The 19,058-nt window shown below is 35.6% G+C and overlaps 1 protein-coding gene across 4 annotated transcripts in view; it reads left to right on the forward strand.

Moving 5' to 3' along the window:
• Positions 1-17,030: 17,030 nt before the first annotated feature.
• LOC119081949 (dual oxidase) overlaps positions 17,031-19,058 on the forward strand; it is a 50,368-nt gene continuing 48,340 nt past the window's right edge. Inside the window, exon 1 of one of the 4 annotated variants that reach the window (XM_037191238.1) lies at positions 17,031-17,131. The gene's annotated coding sequence lies outside the window, so the exon portion shown is untranslated. Of the gene's footprint in view, positions 17,575-19,058 lie in introns of all 4 variants that reach the window. The other 3 variants (XM_037191235.1, XM_037191236.1, XM_037191234.1) reach the window with 3 other exon arrangements.

The following is a 19,058-nucleotide window of genomic DNA, read 5'->3' on the forward strand; positions in this document are numbered from 1 at the left end:
GACAAATTTCATAAATTCCTATTTAAACAGCTATATACCGCTATATTTAACTATATTTCACTATAAATAAACATTTCACAGATAAATATATGCTATTATATAGCTCTATATGCCTGTATATAGCTCAATATAGCTGTATATAGGTATATATAGATGTCCGTATATGGAATCCCTGAAACCCCACACACATAACAAATTATTTCCATGTTAACAGAAACTCTTTAAGTATCATTTTTCCCAAGATATTTCTATTTTACTAAAATCCAATATGGCCGCCGGCAGCCATTTTGTTAGGAGACCGGAAATAGTACCGACGCTTTACACTCGTTAATACCTTTCAAACAAAAAAAAATTCATGAAATTCGGTCAAAATTTACTCGAGATATTGTCAAAATACACCACGTTCACTGTACTTCCGAGTAGCCAGATAAGAGCTCACTCCAAGAGACCTAGCTCACGCTCCGGAGAACATAATTTCATAAAAAAATTTTTCCCTGATTGGTACGGTCAATACCTATCTAATAAAGCTAAAACAGACGAAATATGTTCAAATGTGGCCGACCTACAAGCAAAAACTGCTTGCCGCCCTGTGCCTGTTCCACACCAAGGGGTCTAACTCACGAGTCGGTCATCCGATTTCCATAAACTTTTTTTTTGTCGATCGGTATTGCAAATACCTTTTATTTGACGTATCACTTACAAGTTTAACGTTTAAATGTCCGGAGATATCTTCGAAAAACCGTAAAGCACTTATTGGGCCACAGCTCGGGAGGGGTCGATCCAAAATCACTCATCTTCGAACTTAGCCTGTCTTTTGACATTACCAAACGGGAAAAAAAAGAATTTTCAAAATCGGATGCGTTTTACTCAAGTTATCGTGCAGACAGACGGACAGACGGACAGACGGACAGACGGACAGACGGACATTTTTTTTTCGCGGATTTGGCATCTCTAGACAACCACAATAGGTTTCCCCTTACTCAGGGAGTCCAATTCGACGTGTTACAAACGTATGCGTAAACCCATAAGACCCCAGTACTTCGTACGGGTCTAAAAACCTGCTGAAGTATTCCATTCAAAACCAAATTTCAGAAAATAAAAATCTAGATTTTCATTAGTTCAACGAAATTCTTGTGGAATTAATTACAAACCACAACAGCTCCCAAATTAGAAAACATGTCCAATTTAACTTTTCTTTCGCTGAATGAAGGAGTCTTTAGCCTTTAGGCCTAAGAATTCTCCTAAGCATGCTGTAAATTGAAACATGGTTTCTAGGATGGGCTGAACACAAAATTTTATAGTCGATAATAAACTACATGTCTATGCTTCAATTAAAAACCCTCCCATGAACGATTCAAGTAAATAAAAATCAAAATCACTCAAAAATGCAATGTATTAATCAACAATTCAACCCCAAAAGCGTTTACATTTTCCCATATTTGTGTTTATACATGTACTATGGTGTGCCCCAGATGGTGATGCTAAACAAATTAATGTTGACGCAGCGCAAATTTTCTTTCTAATCCAACAAACAGTACATTGCGTTCCAACATATATAATAGGATGTGTGTGAATAATACACAAGCATCATAAATTACATCCCCAACGTAACACCCAGCATGCGATATGACAATATCTGACTGACTTGCTCCCTATTATATGCAAAAAAATATACATTTTCCAAACGAACGTACAATGGTATCACCCATGGATGGATTAGTTTTATGCAAACACAGATCAATCAATGAAGTCGTAAAAATAATGGGGGTATTGCATTTAGAGTCAACAAGCCATGCTTTTCTTCACGTAGCTTGTGTACAACCATTGTGCTTGTCTAATGGATGTTAAAAAGAAATTGCTTCTCGTTACTCTTCTTTCTACATTCTTTTTTTTTACTGAAACACAGACTCCGAATGACTTGTTAAGCACATTGTAAGAGAATATTATTACACAAGGTTTGTATGATGTTGTACGTTACATACCTTGAACCCAGTGTATACTATACGTGGAACATTTGAATGTTGTGCAAAAGTGTAGGGGCTTTTTGAAATTGAAAATATGAAAACGAAAGGGGAAGAATGTTATGATGATGTGTTTATTGTTTAGATTTTTTTTATTTTGTTCTTCATCCAGATGGGGATCTTATATTGTGCCCATATGCTTTCCCATGTATAATGATCATCGCTCAAAGTCACTTTACATTTCGACAATTCGTCTAACGACACAACGAAACGTTTGAAATAATATTCTCAATCGAGACATGATTTCCTTTACAGTTTATTTTCGAAGGAAATACAGTCAAATAGACATGGACTCTTATCTAAATTGCTTTCTGTGAAAGGACAACGACACGTGACCGTGTTTACAGATAAATAATGTATATATTATGATTGCAAATTTGTTGTGTGGTAAAATGAAAATTGAAATACAAAACTAACACTTTGTCGCTGTGGGTAAATATATACTTAGGCAGAAACGACAAACGAGGAAAAAGTTTTGAAATGGGGTCTGTTCTCTACAATAGATACAAGATTGTCAATAGACAAGCCGATGCAACAAGAACATGAAAAGAAAAATTTCATAGACGTTAACAATAACTCTCGCCCGATTATTTTGACTGCGAAAAGTTTGTTGGCGGGTTGGGCGTGCCTGACAAGTTGAAAATGCGAACATTTTACTTTTATTTTAGGTTATGTAACAATTTTGGCTTCATAGCAACATAGGCTTCAAAGCGTGGGCTGTGGAGGGCTGGTCTATGCTCCATTTAACACAATAAAATTAGGTCTCATTCAACTGCACCGTTATCTGAACTGGAAATAACCCGCTTAAAGTAGCTTAATCGGCTAAATATTTTTTTTTAATTCGTTAAACGTTATATTTCGCACATACATTCATGAAATTGTAAATAGAAACATGGTCCAAACTAAACACAGCAGTTCTGCGTTTTTCCTCAAATACCAGTTCATCTACAAACATCTTAATATTATGTTGAAAGCATCGACATTCTTTTAATCCTTTCTCATGTTTCGGAAACCAAAATATTAATTTTTTTTTCAGATGTAAACTGTAAGACATTCGTTTCATATAGTGTTACTGTAGAAAAAACATATAGGTTCCATTCCCGCAACACTAAATAAATAATTGAAAAATACATCACTTTCACGTGTTTCCAGCTGCATGGTGATGAAAAACGATTTCTTTTTTTTTTCTTTCATTCTAACAAAAATTTTAGAAAAGTAAACCACATCCATGATGATTCTCGATGTTTATAAATACGAATTGCTTTAATGTAGTTTAAAAATGTTGAAAATATGTTTATATAGTGACTGGGTGAAACATGCACCGTTCCGTAATAATACATCACAATATATAGAACATATATCGAACACTAATCAACTTCTGTATATAAATATGTTTCTCAGTCATTCTATTAGTGAATAATCTTGTTTAAATGGACCATAAAATGATTTCTTCAAAATTTGTTTTTTTCTCCTCTCTCGTTTCTCACATGTTGTGCTGCTACATTTATGCGTTTAATATGGAAATAGCTTTTTCAATTTAAATACGAAATTCGTGTGAAGATAATGAGCCTGAGTCTTGCTATGTTTATTGTTTACACATAACTTTATCCACCTTTTCATTTCAAATATGAATTTGATTTGCAAACGTTCAGAATACAATCGAACGTCTGGAATCCTGGGATTTTTTTATGACATTTTTTAATTTTTGGGCCTTTTGCAAATTATATGTAGCCACCGAGAGGGAATGTTCTCGAATTTTAATGAATTGTATTCGTATTTTCGTAACTTTCGTAACTTTTATTTTATGGTTACAATTGCCTCAAAATACTCAGCAATATTTCTGAAACTCTCTACTTTTCTTACGCGTGCACGTTTCATATGCTGGTATGATTCTCTTTATACTCCCAGAGTGTATGTATGTGTGAGAAGTGGAGCAGTTGGATTTGGAGAAACAACCAAAGACATTAGGGGAATTCCTTTCATTTTATTTATACTAAGTATATCGCTTATATTCTGAGTATATCGAGTAATTCCGTATATCGAGTAAGGTCGCACGTGTTTGACAACTGCAACATTTAAAAAAAATGAAATTTTTTACGCGATGGATTTCGATCAAACAACATGCCAGAACTGGATAAGAAGCTTCAAACTCAGATATCATGGTATCTCTCTGATCATCTGTTATTGACATAGACAAAAATAACGAAAAATCCATTTTCCATCGATTGTACATCAGCGCCGAATAAACCGACCCTTGAAGGTAGGTTTATTCGGTGTTGCATTTCAATCAGTGGAAAATTGATTTTTTTCATCTTTTAACGGATGAATGAACCTATTAGAGGTATCATGAGTAATTATTGCCTGAAAAATGATGAAAAATCCATTTTTCATCGAATGTACATCAGCGCCGAATAAACCGACCCTTGTTTATTAAAACTCTGACCATGGTAATTTTTTAATAAAATGCATTTTCTGGATACAAAATCATATAATTTAAGTTTCTCATACCTGATCGCGAGAACCATTCATAAGTGGAACCACACCTGCATTTTTCAGATGTGAAAATTTTTCCCAAGCTTTTATAAGCGTTTCGCCTTATAGCAATAAAATCTATTACTTCTTCTGTTTCAAGTAGCACTGAATTATACACAAATCTAGCACTTCTATTCATGCTTTCCTATAAAAGAGAACATTGGCCAGAGCTCATCGCTTATTATTATTGTCGTTGTCGATAGCAGATGCCTAGCCGAAATATTAACTTATCTTATAATTTTGAAAAGTTTATTTTGTTGTGGAAAAAACCACTGCTTCCCCTCTCATTTATACATGTTCAAGGATTTAGGAAAGTTCCATTCTAAGACGTTATTATAGTGTAAGTGTGTAGCTCAATGTCCAATTGGTTCAAAACATAATTGAAGCTAACTGCAATATGAAAGTCCTACGGAGAAAAATGACAAACGCCAAAAAAGAAATCTTCAAATTACGAGACAAAACAGGAACGATCCAAACGGATCGAAATGCGATATTAAACATTGCAACAGAATTTTATGAGAATTTGTTTTCTTCAGCAAGACAGAGCCCAACGGAAGAAACCGAAGATAGACCAATAATAAGAAACGTGGGATCGGAGGATATGCCCGACATAACTGTTGATGAAGTCAAAGCTGCAGTAGCCGAGATGAAAAACAAAAAGTCTCCCGGAGAAGATGGTGTTCCAGTGGAAGCCATTAAACTAGGTGGAGACTCATTATTAAAGGCAATCACGGCTTTGTTTAATCAATGTCTCCAATGGGAAGAAGTACCAGAAGCCTGGGAAAATGCGGTAATTACATTGCTGCATAAAAAAGGAGACATAACAAAGCTGGAAAATTACCGACCCATAAGCCTATCGTCAACACTCTACAAGTTGTTTATGAAAATCATTACGAAGAGGAACACTAACAAGTTCGACTTCTACCAATAGTTTAGGCTTAAAACGAAGAATGTTATGCGCTGGCAGCAAATAATGTATCAGATCAGATTTTTATTGATTTTTACTAATTGAACATTGCTGAATTCGATTTTCACACTTGTCATCCCAAATATCTCTGATTTCATCCAGAATCGGGAATATTCTGAAGCCCTGACGTAGCCGTCTGCTCCTCACATCAACATATTTGAAATATGCACAATAAACACAAATTTATAGCAAATTACTTTCACAGAACGCATCAGAATCTGTTTCCGATTAATTTTATTGTTGATTTATTTGCAAATAGTTGGGAAACCGTTGTAAATCAGTAAAATTAAAGTTCGTCCGCCATTTATCTGTTTACATCAAATTAAAATCTCTGTAACTGTCAATGACAATTCATAAATTCGAATATGTTACGTATTACGCATTGTTACGTATTGAGTATAGTCAGAATTGGCGCAAATACGCCAATTGACATTTAAAATGAAAATCCATTCTTATTTGAAATACGGTTGAGTCACATGTGTAAACAAATGGTATTGGAATTTAAGTGAAAATCTATCTTGAAATAATGGAGTCAGTTTTAAATTTGAAACAGTGGAGTAAGACCAGTGTTTCTACATGCTTAATTTGTCTAAAGCCTCCACCAAAAGGTAAAAAACTCTCAAATGGAGGAGAAAAAGCTGTTCGATCACTTCAATCCGCCGCTTCACTAAGAAACCTAAAATACAATCCGCAATACAAAGGCGCCATCCAGCGAATTCAAGAACCTAATCTTGTTGCAATTACGTACCATCCGAGCTGCTATGCAACATTTACGAGCAACGAAATGATAATGCGACTCGACGATATTGATGTGAGTCTGCAAAATGTCGAAAAAAGAGATCAGGCCATTGAAAATGCAACCGAATGGAATCGATGCATATTATGTCAAGAACCGCAAGGGCGCAATTCAGAGCATTTAAGACAAGTATCTTCGCAAAACAAGCAACAACAACTGCGAGATTTGGCTGAATGGGACGTAAATTTAAATATTCGAATTGGCGGAACTTCAACTGACTTGATATTGGCTGGTGCTAAATATCACAGCAACTGCTACAATAAGCGTAATCGTGAAAAAAATAAAAGCGTCAACGAAACATCCCAGTCGAAACCAAGCCAACAGGCTCTTAAGGAACTAAGTGCTGAACTTCATATTGCAGCTGAAAATGGAAAGGTTCGTCTTGTAGTAGTACCTGTTTGATCACACTTTTACTCAATTCGTTCCTATTACTTATTCTTTCATTAGGTTTTTAAACTTCGAGATGTGTATGATCGATACGTCGAACTGGCAATAAGTTTCAATGAAACTGTTCCACCATCATTTTCGCCAAGAATTTCGACGTTCAAGGATAAACTGGGTGGATTAGTCGGTGGTATATACCAATTTTATCAGCCACTCAACGTTCATGTTGAAGATCGACAAATGCTGTTGATTCCAACCAAATACCAATTCTCATTGGTATCAGAAGCAGTAATAGATGGTTTCGACCCTACTGAAAAACTTTGCGATACTACTGCACCTGATAATCCCATCATCGATATTGTTCACACTGGCTTAAAGATTCACGGTGACATGAATGCCATGAGTGGACACAAGGGTCTAGATGTATCTGAGGATGCTGCCAAAAAAATTGTTCCTGAAAGCTTGTTTATGCTATTAAGTTTGCTGATTAGAGGACAGTCTTCGTTGGATGAAATGTTAGAATCGGACTGTGATAACGACGAAAATTCTGATCACGACGAAAATTGTGAAGACGACGTAGGCAACAGTGGAAAATACTTCGAAAAAAAAATTTTGTCAATCGCCCAGGATATCATTTACGTAGCGAGCAAAGGGAAGAAATTAACCCCAAAGCACATTGGTCTCGGTCTAGCACTCCATCAAAAGACAAGATCGCGGAAGCTCATCAACTTATTTAACAGTGCTGGTCATTGCGTGACGTATTCGAAAGTTTTACAAATCGACAACACATTGGCTGATCTTACATTAAGCACAATAGACCATACTACAGGTTCTGTAGTGCCCCCACATTTTAAATCGGCTACAACTATTAAGCAAGAAAACCCACAATTACGCCACGAACCTATTCTTCAAATAACCGCTGATAATATCGACATAATAGCGGACACACTTGACGGAAAAAATTCTTTTCACGGGACTCAGGTGGTCGCATTTCAACGCAATGTATCATCGTCTTCGTCAGCGAGTATCTTGGATGAGATTGGAATTAAGAAGAAAGTACCGTTTCGTATTCCTGCTATTTTGAGTCAATTACCACCAGAACCAACATTGCCACCATTTTCACCAACCTTCTCAAGGGTTATAAGCACTGACTGGTATAAGAGACACGTCGACGTAACAGAATCAGTGCAGCACGCTAAGGCGGTGGATATGTCATTCCTCATATGTCGTCAAAATGAGTCGGAAAGTAATTACACTGGATGGACCGAGTTTAATGAAAGAATTTCTCAGAATAATCACCAAATTACAACCCAAGGTTATCTTCCACTTATACTGAATCCAGCTCATGAACACTGCACATTACTCTTGTTTTTACAACGGGCGGTTTCTTTGGCTGACAGTTTGAACTACAAGTAAGTTTTATCATCAATTACCATGACCTTTTCCACTATAATGGGCACCTATTTGTATTTGCAGACACATCGTTGCAACAGTAGATCAAGCACTTCATTTAAAACTGTGTGCACTATTGGAAGCTAATCCAATTTACAAGAACCGCGTTATTGTAAAAATGGGTGGATTGCATCTAGCAATGAACTATCTTCGAGCAATTGGACAGCACATGGCGGATACTGGGCTATCGGAAATTTGGAAGGAAAGTGATCTATTGGCTGATGGTTCAATTCTGAAAGTACTTGATGGAAAGGCTTATGCAAAGGCCATGAGAGCCCATAAGCTCACATTCCAAGCTATGTGGAGAATCTTGATTCCTCGACTTTCAAGTTTCGTTCAGCAAAAAAGTCCAACTGTATATTCAACTATAGCAGAAGCGGGAAAGAATGTGGACAGCATCGTGGATATTGTTAAATCTGAAAAATTTGCTTCAATAATGGCAGCATTTATAGAACACGAATCCATGGAAAACAGTAATTTCAAATTTTGGTGGACATACGTGGATAGCATCAGCACACTACTTCTGTTCACACGTTCACTCCGGGCCGGCCAATGGGACATCTACCTTCATGGTGTGAAATCGATGCTTCCTCTAATGGAAAGGTATAATCATCGTAATTATGTGTGTTCGGTAACAATATTCCTTGCCCAAATGAATCAACTACCTAATGACGTGAAAGCAGCGTTTGTGGCTGGTGATTTTGTAGTTAAGATAACCGAAGGCACATTTAACCAGGTCGATGCGGATCATGCTCAAGAATGGATGGTTGGTATTAGCAAGGACTCTGGAGGCATAGTAGGAGTCACACAGAAAGACAACACTCTGCAAAGATGGGCACTTTCTTTCGGTTGGAGAACTGAAATTACACAGAAAACATTCGCAATGTATGGCTTAGCTAGCAAAACCATGATTACCAACGAAGCTACAAAGGCAAGACGAGCGCGGGATTGTCGTGATGAAGAGTCAATATATCGATCGTTAACATATTTCAACGTCCTTGCACCGATTCAATACTCGGGTATGATACAAAACATTGTCACAAAAGATGTTGTGTCTCAAAAAATTCAAGATTTCCTTTTAAATGTTGTGGAGAATGGGGAAAGGCAAGTTTTAGTCTTCGTAAAAGAACGTTTAATTGGTGATGAGAATGGAGTTCGTATAAGTTTTGATGAACCGGTAAAACAAAACATAGTGTCTTCGATGACAACATTGTACGAACCATCATCAGTAAAGCCGACCCAGCCTCTTCAAAAGATTTTAAAAGCTCACGGTAACACATTACAGCGGCTGGTTATGGCATTTGAAGCGGGTAGAGAAATGAATCTTGAAAAAATGTTGGAGCATGAATTGCAGGAATATCCACTTTCTTTGGTCGAAACTAACGGTCAGCTTAGATCAGGAAATCCATTGGGAATACACGTACTGACTAAGAGTGAAGATTGGTGTGTGTCGGTGTCTACTTCAAAAACGGACGCTCAAGTAATTGTTTCTGGCGACACACTAGTTGGAGCAGTACCGAAAAATCTAAAAACATTTGGAGAACTTGCGGAATATTTTAAAACCAATTTGGATCTGTTGACTATCAATTTCTCACGAATCGACGTAATATTTAATCGGCACGTTAAAGCATCGATGTTAGATACGGTTACTTCAAAGAAAATGAGGACTCCAGCCCCGATTCGACGTATAATTGAAAATGAGAAAGTGGCCGTACCAAAACAGTGGCAAACGTTCATGGCACTGGATGAAAACAGAGAAGATCTGTACAGATTTTTGGCGTCAGAAATGTCTAAAATTGAATTCGATGCGACGGATGTAATATTTTCAGAGACAACTGATATTTTTTCATCCATAACGGACACATGTACAGATGAACTTAAATGCTGGCATGACGATGAAGTTATGCGAATAGCGCTTCAAGCTGTAAAGACTGAGAAGAAAGTTGTGGTCATTTATGCTTCCGATTCAAACGGAAAAGCCTATTCCAACTTAATCGTTTTGCTCGTTCACCACTTCAAAAAAATGAAGTGTGAGGAACTGTGGCTTAGAACTGGCACAACCAAGAAACGATTGTTCGTCCCCATTCATAAAATTTGTTCCACGCTTTCGACCATTGTAAAGCAAAACATTCTGGCATTTGATGCCATTACTGGATCGCCTCTCACATCATTTATTGCCGGCATAAGCAAGAACAGTGCTTGGAATATTTATCTAGAACAAGCCAGTTTACTTTCGGGACTATGTAAAAGTAATTTAACCAATAATGCTATACGATCGGCCGAAAATTTTGTAGTAAAACTCTACAAGTTAGGACATAAAGCAAGCACGACAAACTCTGCTCGATACATTCTATTTGGATCTGCTAAATCACCGGAATTATTACCGCCAACAACGGACGCTATTGTGCAACACATAAAGCGTTGTCACGTTCAATTACTTATTTGGCAAAATATTTACAATCCGCATGTCAATTTGGGATCACTTCTTCGCTCTGGATGGAATTTAAATAGTGAAGGAAAAATTGTACCCGTGCTCACAACTTTAAATCCAATTACTAACTCATCAATCGAAATGGCAACATGTGGATGCAAGGGACAATGTGTAAATTTACGTTGCCATTGTGTTAAAGGTAAAATGCCATGCACTGCACTTTGTAGTTGTATTGGAGTTTGTAAAAATATAAAAAATGATTCCTCTTCTGTATAAAAACATGATTTCTGTGTAAATATAGCAAAAATTAAATGCTGAAAATTATTTCGTTCTGTTTTTATATACGCTCCAGCTGGAAAGTAGCGGGTTCGTCAACGAAATTGAATAAAACATTGGTCCAAGGTGTTTGAAGTGCTAAACTTTGTTTTGAACAAGACGAATGAAAACGATCGAAGCAAATCTAGGGATCGAAATTATATGTCACAACGTTGAATCATATTTCGTGAGAAAAAAAAATCATTCGTGAGAAGCACTATAGATAGATGTACCCATGCGAACCGATACCTGATTATGTGAGGTGAGGATAAAATGTGTATATCTCAATCGTACATTGTTCTTATATTATAAAAACAAATTACGATAGGTAAGTTATAAGCATATAAGTAAGTTTGGTCGAATACACGGCAAATATGGTACTCTCTTGGCAGCGTAAAATAAACCACTCACTTATGAATATATCAGGTCCCAGGTTGGTTCATTTTACACTTCAGTGGTACTCTGGGTAAATTCCATTGGAGTGCAGATTTTGCGACATCTGCTCATGATCTTGATCACATCAATAGTGTATTTGTCGGTTTAATAAATTACACGTATCTTATAATGTTCATTATAATGAATGTAATTTTCGATTGATTTTTGAGTAAAACCAGAAAACAAAATGGAACAAGTAGAACAATAACTTTACCTATTTATTTACCAATCGACAAATTAGAACAGACACTACATACATGACAGCGGCTACATTAATCACACAATCCTTTAATTTCTATTCAACCGACGGTTAATTTGCAAACCAAATACGAAACATAACTCGTAAATTTATCTGTTTTCTATAATGAAAATTTTTTATCCAAGGGATCATCTACATTCAAACACTGAAAGAGCGTATTTCGTTAAAGATCAACACACGTTACCATTTTGTGTCATCGGGAATACGATATTTCTATTGTTTAAATCAGATAAAATCGGCTAAAATCGGTTTTAACAATAGAAATATCATATTTCCAACTGACACTAGATACTAGTGTGTGGTTGGCCTTAAACCGCAATATTTTACCTAAAACCTTTAAAATTAAAATAGATTAATAGTATTAACAATATTGATACTGCCAAATATATCAAAAGTAAAAGAATAAGCAATATTCCAAAATGAAAACTTCAATTAGAATTCTAATTTTTATTTGAATAATTCAAATTAAGTGCCAATTCTGACTATACTCAATACGTAACAATGCGTAATACGTAACATATTCGAATTTATTAATTGTCATTGACAGTTACAGAGATTTTAATTTGATGTAAACAGATAAATGTCGGACGAACTTTAATTTTACTGATTTACAACGGTTTCCCAACTATTTGCAAATAAATCAACAATAAAATTGATCGGAAACAGATTCTGATGCGTTCTGTGAAAGTAATTTGCTATAAATTTGTGTTTATTGTGCATATTTCAAATATGTTGATGTGAGGAGCAGACGGCTACGTCAGGGCTTCAGAATATTCCCGATTCTGGATGAAATCAGAGATATTTGGGATGACAAGTGTGAAAATCGAATTCAGCAATGTTCAATTAGTAAAAATCAATAAAAATCTGATCTGATACATTATTTGCTGCTAACACATACTTCCGATTACTTATGTTCAACATTTTCCTTAACTACAACCTCTTGAACAAGCTGCTTTCAGATCTGGTTTCAGCACAAACGACCATTTGCAGGTGATGAGAACGCTTATTGAGAAGTGTCGTGAATACAACATCGACATAGTCTTGCTATTCATAGACTTCGAAAAAGCTTTCGATTCAGTGGAAACATGGTCGATATTGGACGCATTAGACGAATGTAGAGTAGACTCAAGGTACTCCAACACAATTCGATATGTGTACAAAAATGCTACTTCATGTATAAAACTTCATAAGAGCACGGAGAAATTCAGAATCGGCCGAGGTGTAAGGCAGGGTGACACTATTTCACCGAAATTATTCACGGCGATTCTGCAGAGTATTTTTAAGAAGTTAAACTGGAGTAAAATGGGAATAAATATAAATGTAGAGTACCTGAGCAATCTCCGCTTCGCTGATGACATTGTACCGATAGCAGCGAATCTAGGTCAGGCTCAGCTTATGCTACAACAGTTAAGTGAAGAGGCGAGCAAAGTTGGCCTCAAGATGAACTTATCGAAAACAAAAGTCATGACCAACATCGGGGACGATAGAGAAATCAAAATTGGTGACACTGTCATTGAACGAGTCGACAGCTATGTATATCTAGGACATAAACTGAAGTTAGGTCTGGACAACCAAACTGCAGAAATAAGACGTAGGATTGGTCTTGCATGGGCAGCGTTCGGAAAACTCAGACTAATTTTCAAAAGCAGAATGAATAATAGTCTGAAACGCAAAGTTTTCGACACTTGTGTCCTTCCAGTGCTCACTTATGGAGCGGAAACGTTAACTTTAACGAAAGCATCCGAAGATAAATTGAGAGTGACACAAAGAGCCATGGAACGGAGTATGCTTGGAATAACACTCAGAGACAGAATGACGAATCAATGGATTCGACAACAAACCAGGGTCGTTGATGTCATGGAAAGAATAGCATCTCTGAAATGGAGCTGGGCGGGACATATTGCAAGAAGGACAGACGAACGTTGGACCAAAAAGATCATGAACTGGCGACCATATAAAAGACGAGCTATAGGTAGACCACCAGAGAGATGGACAAACGGAATTAAGAATATTGCAGGTACAAACTGGCAGCAAATGGCAATGGATCGTACGAAATGGAAAGAAGTTGGAGAGGCCTACATCCAGCAGTGGATAGAAACAGGCTGAAAAAGAAGAAGAAGAAGAAGTGTGTAGCTTGTGATCTCAGGAGTCTGGCAAGGTAATTAGTTTTTCAATAAAACCAATATCGGCCGAGCGAGATGTAGACCACAGCACTATTTTAAAATGTTTTGAAAAGATGGTAGACTATTTATGAGCAACCCTCTCACTTGTATTTTCCAGTTGGTGAAAGTGTTAATATTGCTTATAGTCTCATTGATGATAAACTCTGCTATAAGGACCATGTGTTACCAATAGAAATATTTTCCTAATTCAACTCGAGTGATGTTTATTGTTATTTATATGTCATTTGTCTTGTCAAATATGTAATAAATAAAGAAAAATAATCAAAACAAATTTTCAAATGGGGGAGGGTGAACTCTTCATTCTATTAGTTTAAAAAAAAGGTCGAATGTTAATACGCAATGCGTCCAAATTACTTTTATTTTCTGTTACGCATTCTGAAACACGTGGCTATGTCCCCGCCGAACGTTCTGCTCGGGGACTACGGACTAAGATATTTTCAAATTCATAAACAAGATGCAAATCAAAATGTGTTCAATGTTTGCCTGTAAAAATGAACAATTTTAATTAATTATCCTGAGTAAAACGTCATATCATTTGAAAATAAATCAAATGTGACGCGCGTCTGTTGCATAAATAATTTAAAAAAAAAATATTGAAAAAGCGAAGATATAAAAATCGAGTTTCGAAAAGGTACGAGCAATTGTTTCACTATATAAAGCCTCCACATCCACAGAATGGATCCTAATCTTAACTGTCTAGCACAAGAGACTGGTGTGTATTTTACTATTTAGTTTAGCACATTCGGCTGTATTGGGAACTCCAAGATGATTTGAGGATCTACCATCTCTTTATAGAACAGCTGCTCAGTTGAAACGAGGAGATTCGCATGAAAGCAGAGTGGGCTTGATGTTGTTTCTAATCCTCTTATTGGAAGTCGAATACAAACAAACGATGTTAAGGCAACATTTCCAGTTGCAAAAAACCACTCCGTTTTGCCTCCATTTAGCCAATCGCTAGGGTTCCCAGAACGAAAATTTCAAAAAAGAATACATTTTTGACTTGAAAAAGAGTACAAAAGAGTACGGTTTTAAAAGCAGTAAAAAACATAAAAAAATGTATTTTAACTCTTTTTGGACGAAATATAACCATCGTTTTATGCTTTAATGCCTTAGCATTTATTGATGATAACCACAAATGTTTCTACTTCTCAATGAAAAGTTACCACCTCTTCACATCTATGACTATACTTTGTCCAAAAGGCTTCATTTCCAGTTGCAAAAAAACAACTCCGTTTAGCAAAGCCTAAACCATGACTGTTTTCTAGTGTTTAAAGTGTAAACGGAGAGAAAATGGAGTGCTTTTTTCGTAAGTGGAAATCAAGACTAAGACTGTAAAAGTTTGCTTGGTTTCCCACAAACGGAATTTTTTTATGGCACGATAGAACGAACAGTAGATAACTTGATCAGTGCGATATAACTAGTCAAAAGTATGTTCGCAATGAATTTCATCAATCAACTTGTCCATAAAATTTTGGAATCAATCGGTAATGCAAGCACTATTGCTGCTAGAAAACAGTTTGTACAAGAGAAACTCACAAGACAAAAGAAGTAAATTTTGTGGTACTACTGATAAACATTAAAATTAATATAGGTGTACATTGGTGCCATCTACCTGACATTTAAAATTCACAATCTTATTTGCAGCTTTAAAACTTGACAAATGTTGCGTACCACTGGTTCGCGTCTTGGATCACGGTAATAAACTTCAGTTGTTGATTTATTTTTGTACACCTACTGGATTGTTACCAGCAACGGCACCAATAATAGAATTTAGTGTTCGTTATTACTGACTATTTGCTTTTTATACGAACATGACGACAAGTTAACTTTTGTTTTTAAGTTAGAGTTTTTCTAAAAGCTACTAGTTGAAGTGTATCACTAACAAGACCTGCTGGAAAATGTTTGCAAATGACACCCTATATTCCTAATAGTTTAGAGAAGTGAATTGGAAAATGAATTTTAGCAACAAAATGGAGAACAGTTAAATTCTTGGAAGTCTTATGTTGATTGACGATAGGAAAATAGTGATCCTACCGCAGTACAACGAAAACAGCATGCACATTAAACATAATAGCATCATAAGTAATCTGATAAAATTTGATTTAGGAAGTGCATCTGGTTTTGGATTCTTTTTTTAAATTCAATTTTAAGCCAACGAAATACGCCAAAGTATACTCAATTAACAACTATGACCACATGCATAACAATATTGGAAGCAACAATCAACTTCAACTTGAACGTTTGATCTAACTTGGCAAGACTGCAGCTAATTATAACAAGTTTTAAAGCCTACAATATAACCAGTTAAAAAAAATCGTTTCCAAATTACTATTTTACAGCATAGACTAAAAAAATGGTTGTTCGGCTAATTAATCATACAAAAAAAATTTACAGCCTTAAAACGACCTTAAATGATGCAATTTATACCCAATACAACTGCACAAATTCCAAAAAATTTTAAGTTCAAAATTCTCTAGTTTCAAATGTAAATGTTTCAGGTTCATACATTCCAAATTGAACAATCTTGCAGTCTGTACGATTATGCGACCAGCACAATAAATGCTAAATAAAGTCGAAGAAAAAGAAACAAAATCGAAATCATCTCTCACTTAATTTTCTGTTGTTACAAATAATTTACCGAAACTATCGGAGAATCATATTGCAGTTTAAGCTCACATATGTTCCGTTTCGCTGTGTGCGTATAATGTAGACCGTAAGACCTTAGTGATACAACCTCTGAGATTTTGCTTGGAGAATCATACATTTTTGCAACTACTTTCTCTCGTGCTTGTAGTTGTGTGTGTCTGGTAAAAAGTGTTGGTAATATTCGAAATTTTTTGGAGATGGTATACAAGTTGGGTGACGTTCCGAAAGCTGATTTTTTGTAAAGAAATGATGTCATTAAGGTTGTTCAAAATTTGAGTCTGTAGTTTTTGCTTTTATTTAAAGCTTGACGTGTGGTGATGTACTCCGATTGTCAAATTGTACATTTACTTATAATTATCTGAAATTTCGAATATTCAAACTAGATCACTGTAGGGTCCTTAGAATATTTGCAAACTAGAGCACTTTGGTGCACACCCAAGGAATCTTAAATTCCACAATTGAAAACCGGTTTAATCATTTTATACATTCAAATGATGACGTACACATGTATGTTATGCATCTTTCACTGAACGCAATCCCTACTTACCGTTACACTCTGTACACCTTCAAGATTAAACTTTGCTTTTTCTCCCCATATTAAGTTGCTAGCGCAATGTTAAAAATCAAAGAGCTCGTTCGCATCAGTCTGTAACCATACTTCATCGCAACTGGAACTGAGAAAAGTGTCTTTTCGTTAACCGCTAAATAACGTGAGCATTTTTATTGTAAAAATTGTATATAAACGGGGCCAAGTCACGTCGTCGTGTGTTTCGCCACTCACATTCAAAGTGTATGTTGAAAAATAAATATTTTATGAATCTGAGAGTGTGGATGGATATTTTAATCAATTTTAATATTTCTCAATCGATTATACGAAAACAACAACAAAAATTATGAACTGAACATCCGTGATATTGATTTTATTATGTTTATTGCAATTGTCTGTTTAAAATTACCAGGTGAACAGTTTGTTTCATTTAGTCATTGCATTCTGTAACAGAGATTTCCAACTAAAAAAAAAGTGCCGGACCCTTTATTTCGAACTTTGCTTCGTTGTCCATTTGTAACCTTAGACCAATTTTGGTTTCATTAATTACCGAAACAATTTTATTTTCAAAAAACCATCGTTAAACGAGAATAAAACAATTTTTATGTAAGTTGTGTGTTATACCTTTTGTGTCTATATACACTGCGCTAGAAAGCGATACAAGGCGATGATGGAAAATACCAATAAACAAAAAGCATTCGTACAAAATAAACAATGAAATTTCAGTGGAAAGTGTTTTTTTCTTCTTTTTTTGCCTAAAAATGAGTGATTAAAGAGAGCAGTGGTGCTTCGTTGGTGGATTCATTGCATCAAAAATTTATTTAATTTTGAAATTTGTCGAAGCGATGATTTTATTATGCTAATTCATTGCATGTTTGGAAATCAACTGATTTTTTAGTTTGGCACAGTTTTGTTAAATTAATGACGTTTTGTCAGTCTTTTTGTTCATCAATTGACTGAATGATCCACGAATCTATAGTGTTTTGTTGGATGCTAGATTATTGAAGTTTCCTCGACAGTGCCCTCAGTTAGTAATACCCTAAGAAATGTGTTTTCTTATTCTATGTCACTGATTTCGAGTTTCTAATGTTTCCTCATTTAAAAATTGCTTTTGTACCTCGGTTACAGAACAAATCCGTTATAGTTACCTACTACTACTATACTGTAACCTGACCTTACAAACCATGAGGTCTTTGACAACGATCGCGAATTGTGCTTGCCAAGCCGGCTCTAATTCGAAAATCAAAACATTCGCCTCACAACGATTTGTCACTCTTTCAAACGAAATAAGTTGTATTTTGATTGTCATAGATTGAGTGTAACATCAAAGTTCTTTTAACTACTCAATTTAACACCCGATCAAAAATCTAATTCATTCCATTGAAATCGAAAGTTTTTATTCAACTTTTGATTTTGCACACACAAATTCGTTCCCCCCAACAATCACAAAATGTCACCGCAAAAAGTTCAAAAATATTTGAGAGACCAATATAAGTATGTATACGTTTGTTGTTAAAGTTTACTCACTTTCATTTTTATGTTTCAATTGACAACAATAGCACGAAAATTGCTTCTAAATGTTATCGTCAAACTGCAGGTAGTAGTATACGTATCTTTAGGTAACATACGAGTCTCTAATGGAGGCACAGGCACATTAACATACAATGAAAATTACATTCTGATTCGAGTTTATGTTTTCATTGAAATTATTATTTCTATTTCGATCGTAAGGCCGGGTATACAGCGACAGTTAATTGAAATTTTTACGTTTATTTTTATTGTCACTGGTTGCGCTTTCCCCACTTCATTTTCATTGCATTTTATTTCTCACATGTTACGTAAGCTTTGCCGGCTACAATCCGGTAACTGTAGTAACACAGTATTCCGTCAAATATTGTACACAAGAAATTAACTGTGATTTGAAGCTTGTACTCCACTTAAGCGCAATCGATAACAAAAGTGTTAAGGTAGTTTCACAGAGAGTTGTGTTCTTAAGTTAACTTTAAAAGCTCTGAATATAATATTATCAAATTTATGATATTTTCGTCTCCAAACAAGAAATCGAGGTTTCGACGATCGTTTCGTTGGGC

The sequence above is a fragment of the Bradysia coprophila genome, unplaced genomic scaffold (assembly GCF_014529535.1).
Source record: "Bradysia coprophila strain Holo2 unplaced genomic scaffold, BU_Bcop_v1 contig_373, whole genome shotgun sequence".
Classification (NCBI taxonomy): Eukaryota; Metazoa; Arthropoda; class Insecta; order Diptera; family Sciaridae; genus Bradysia; species Bradysia coprophila.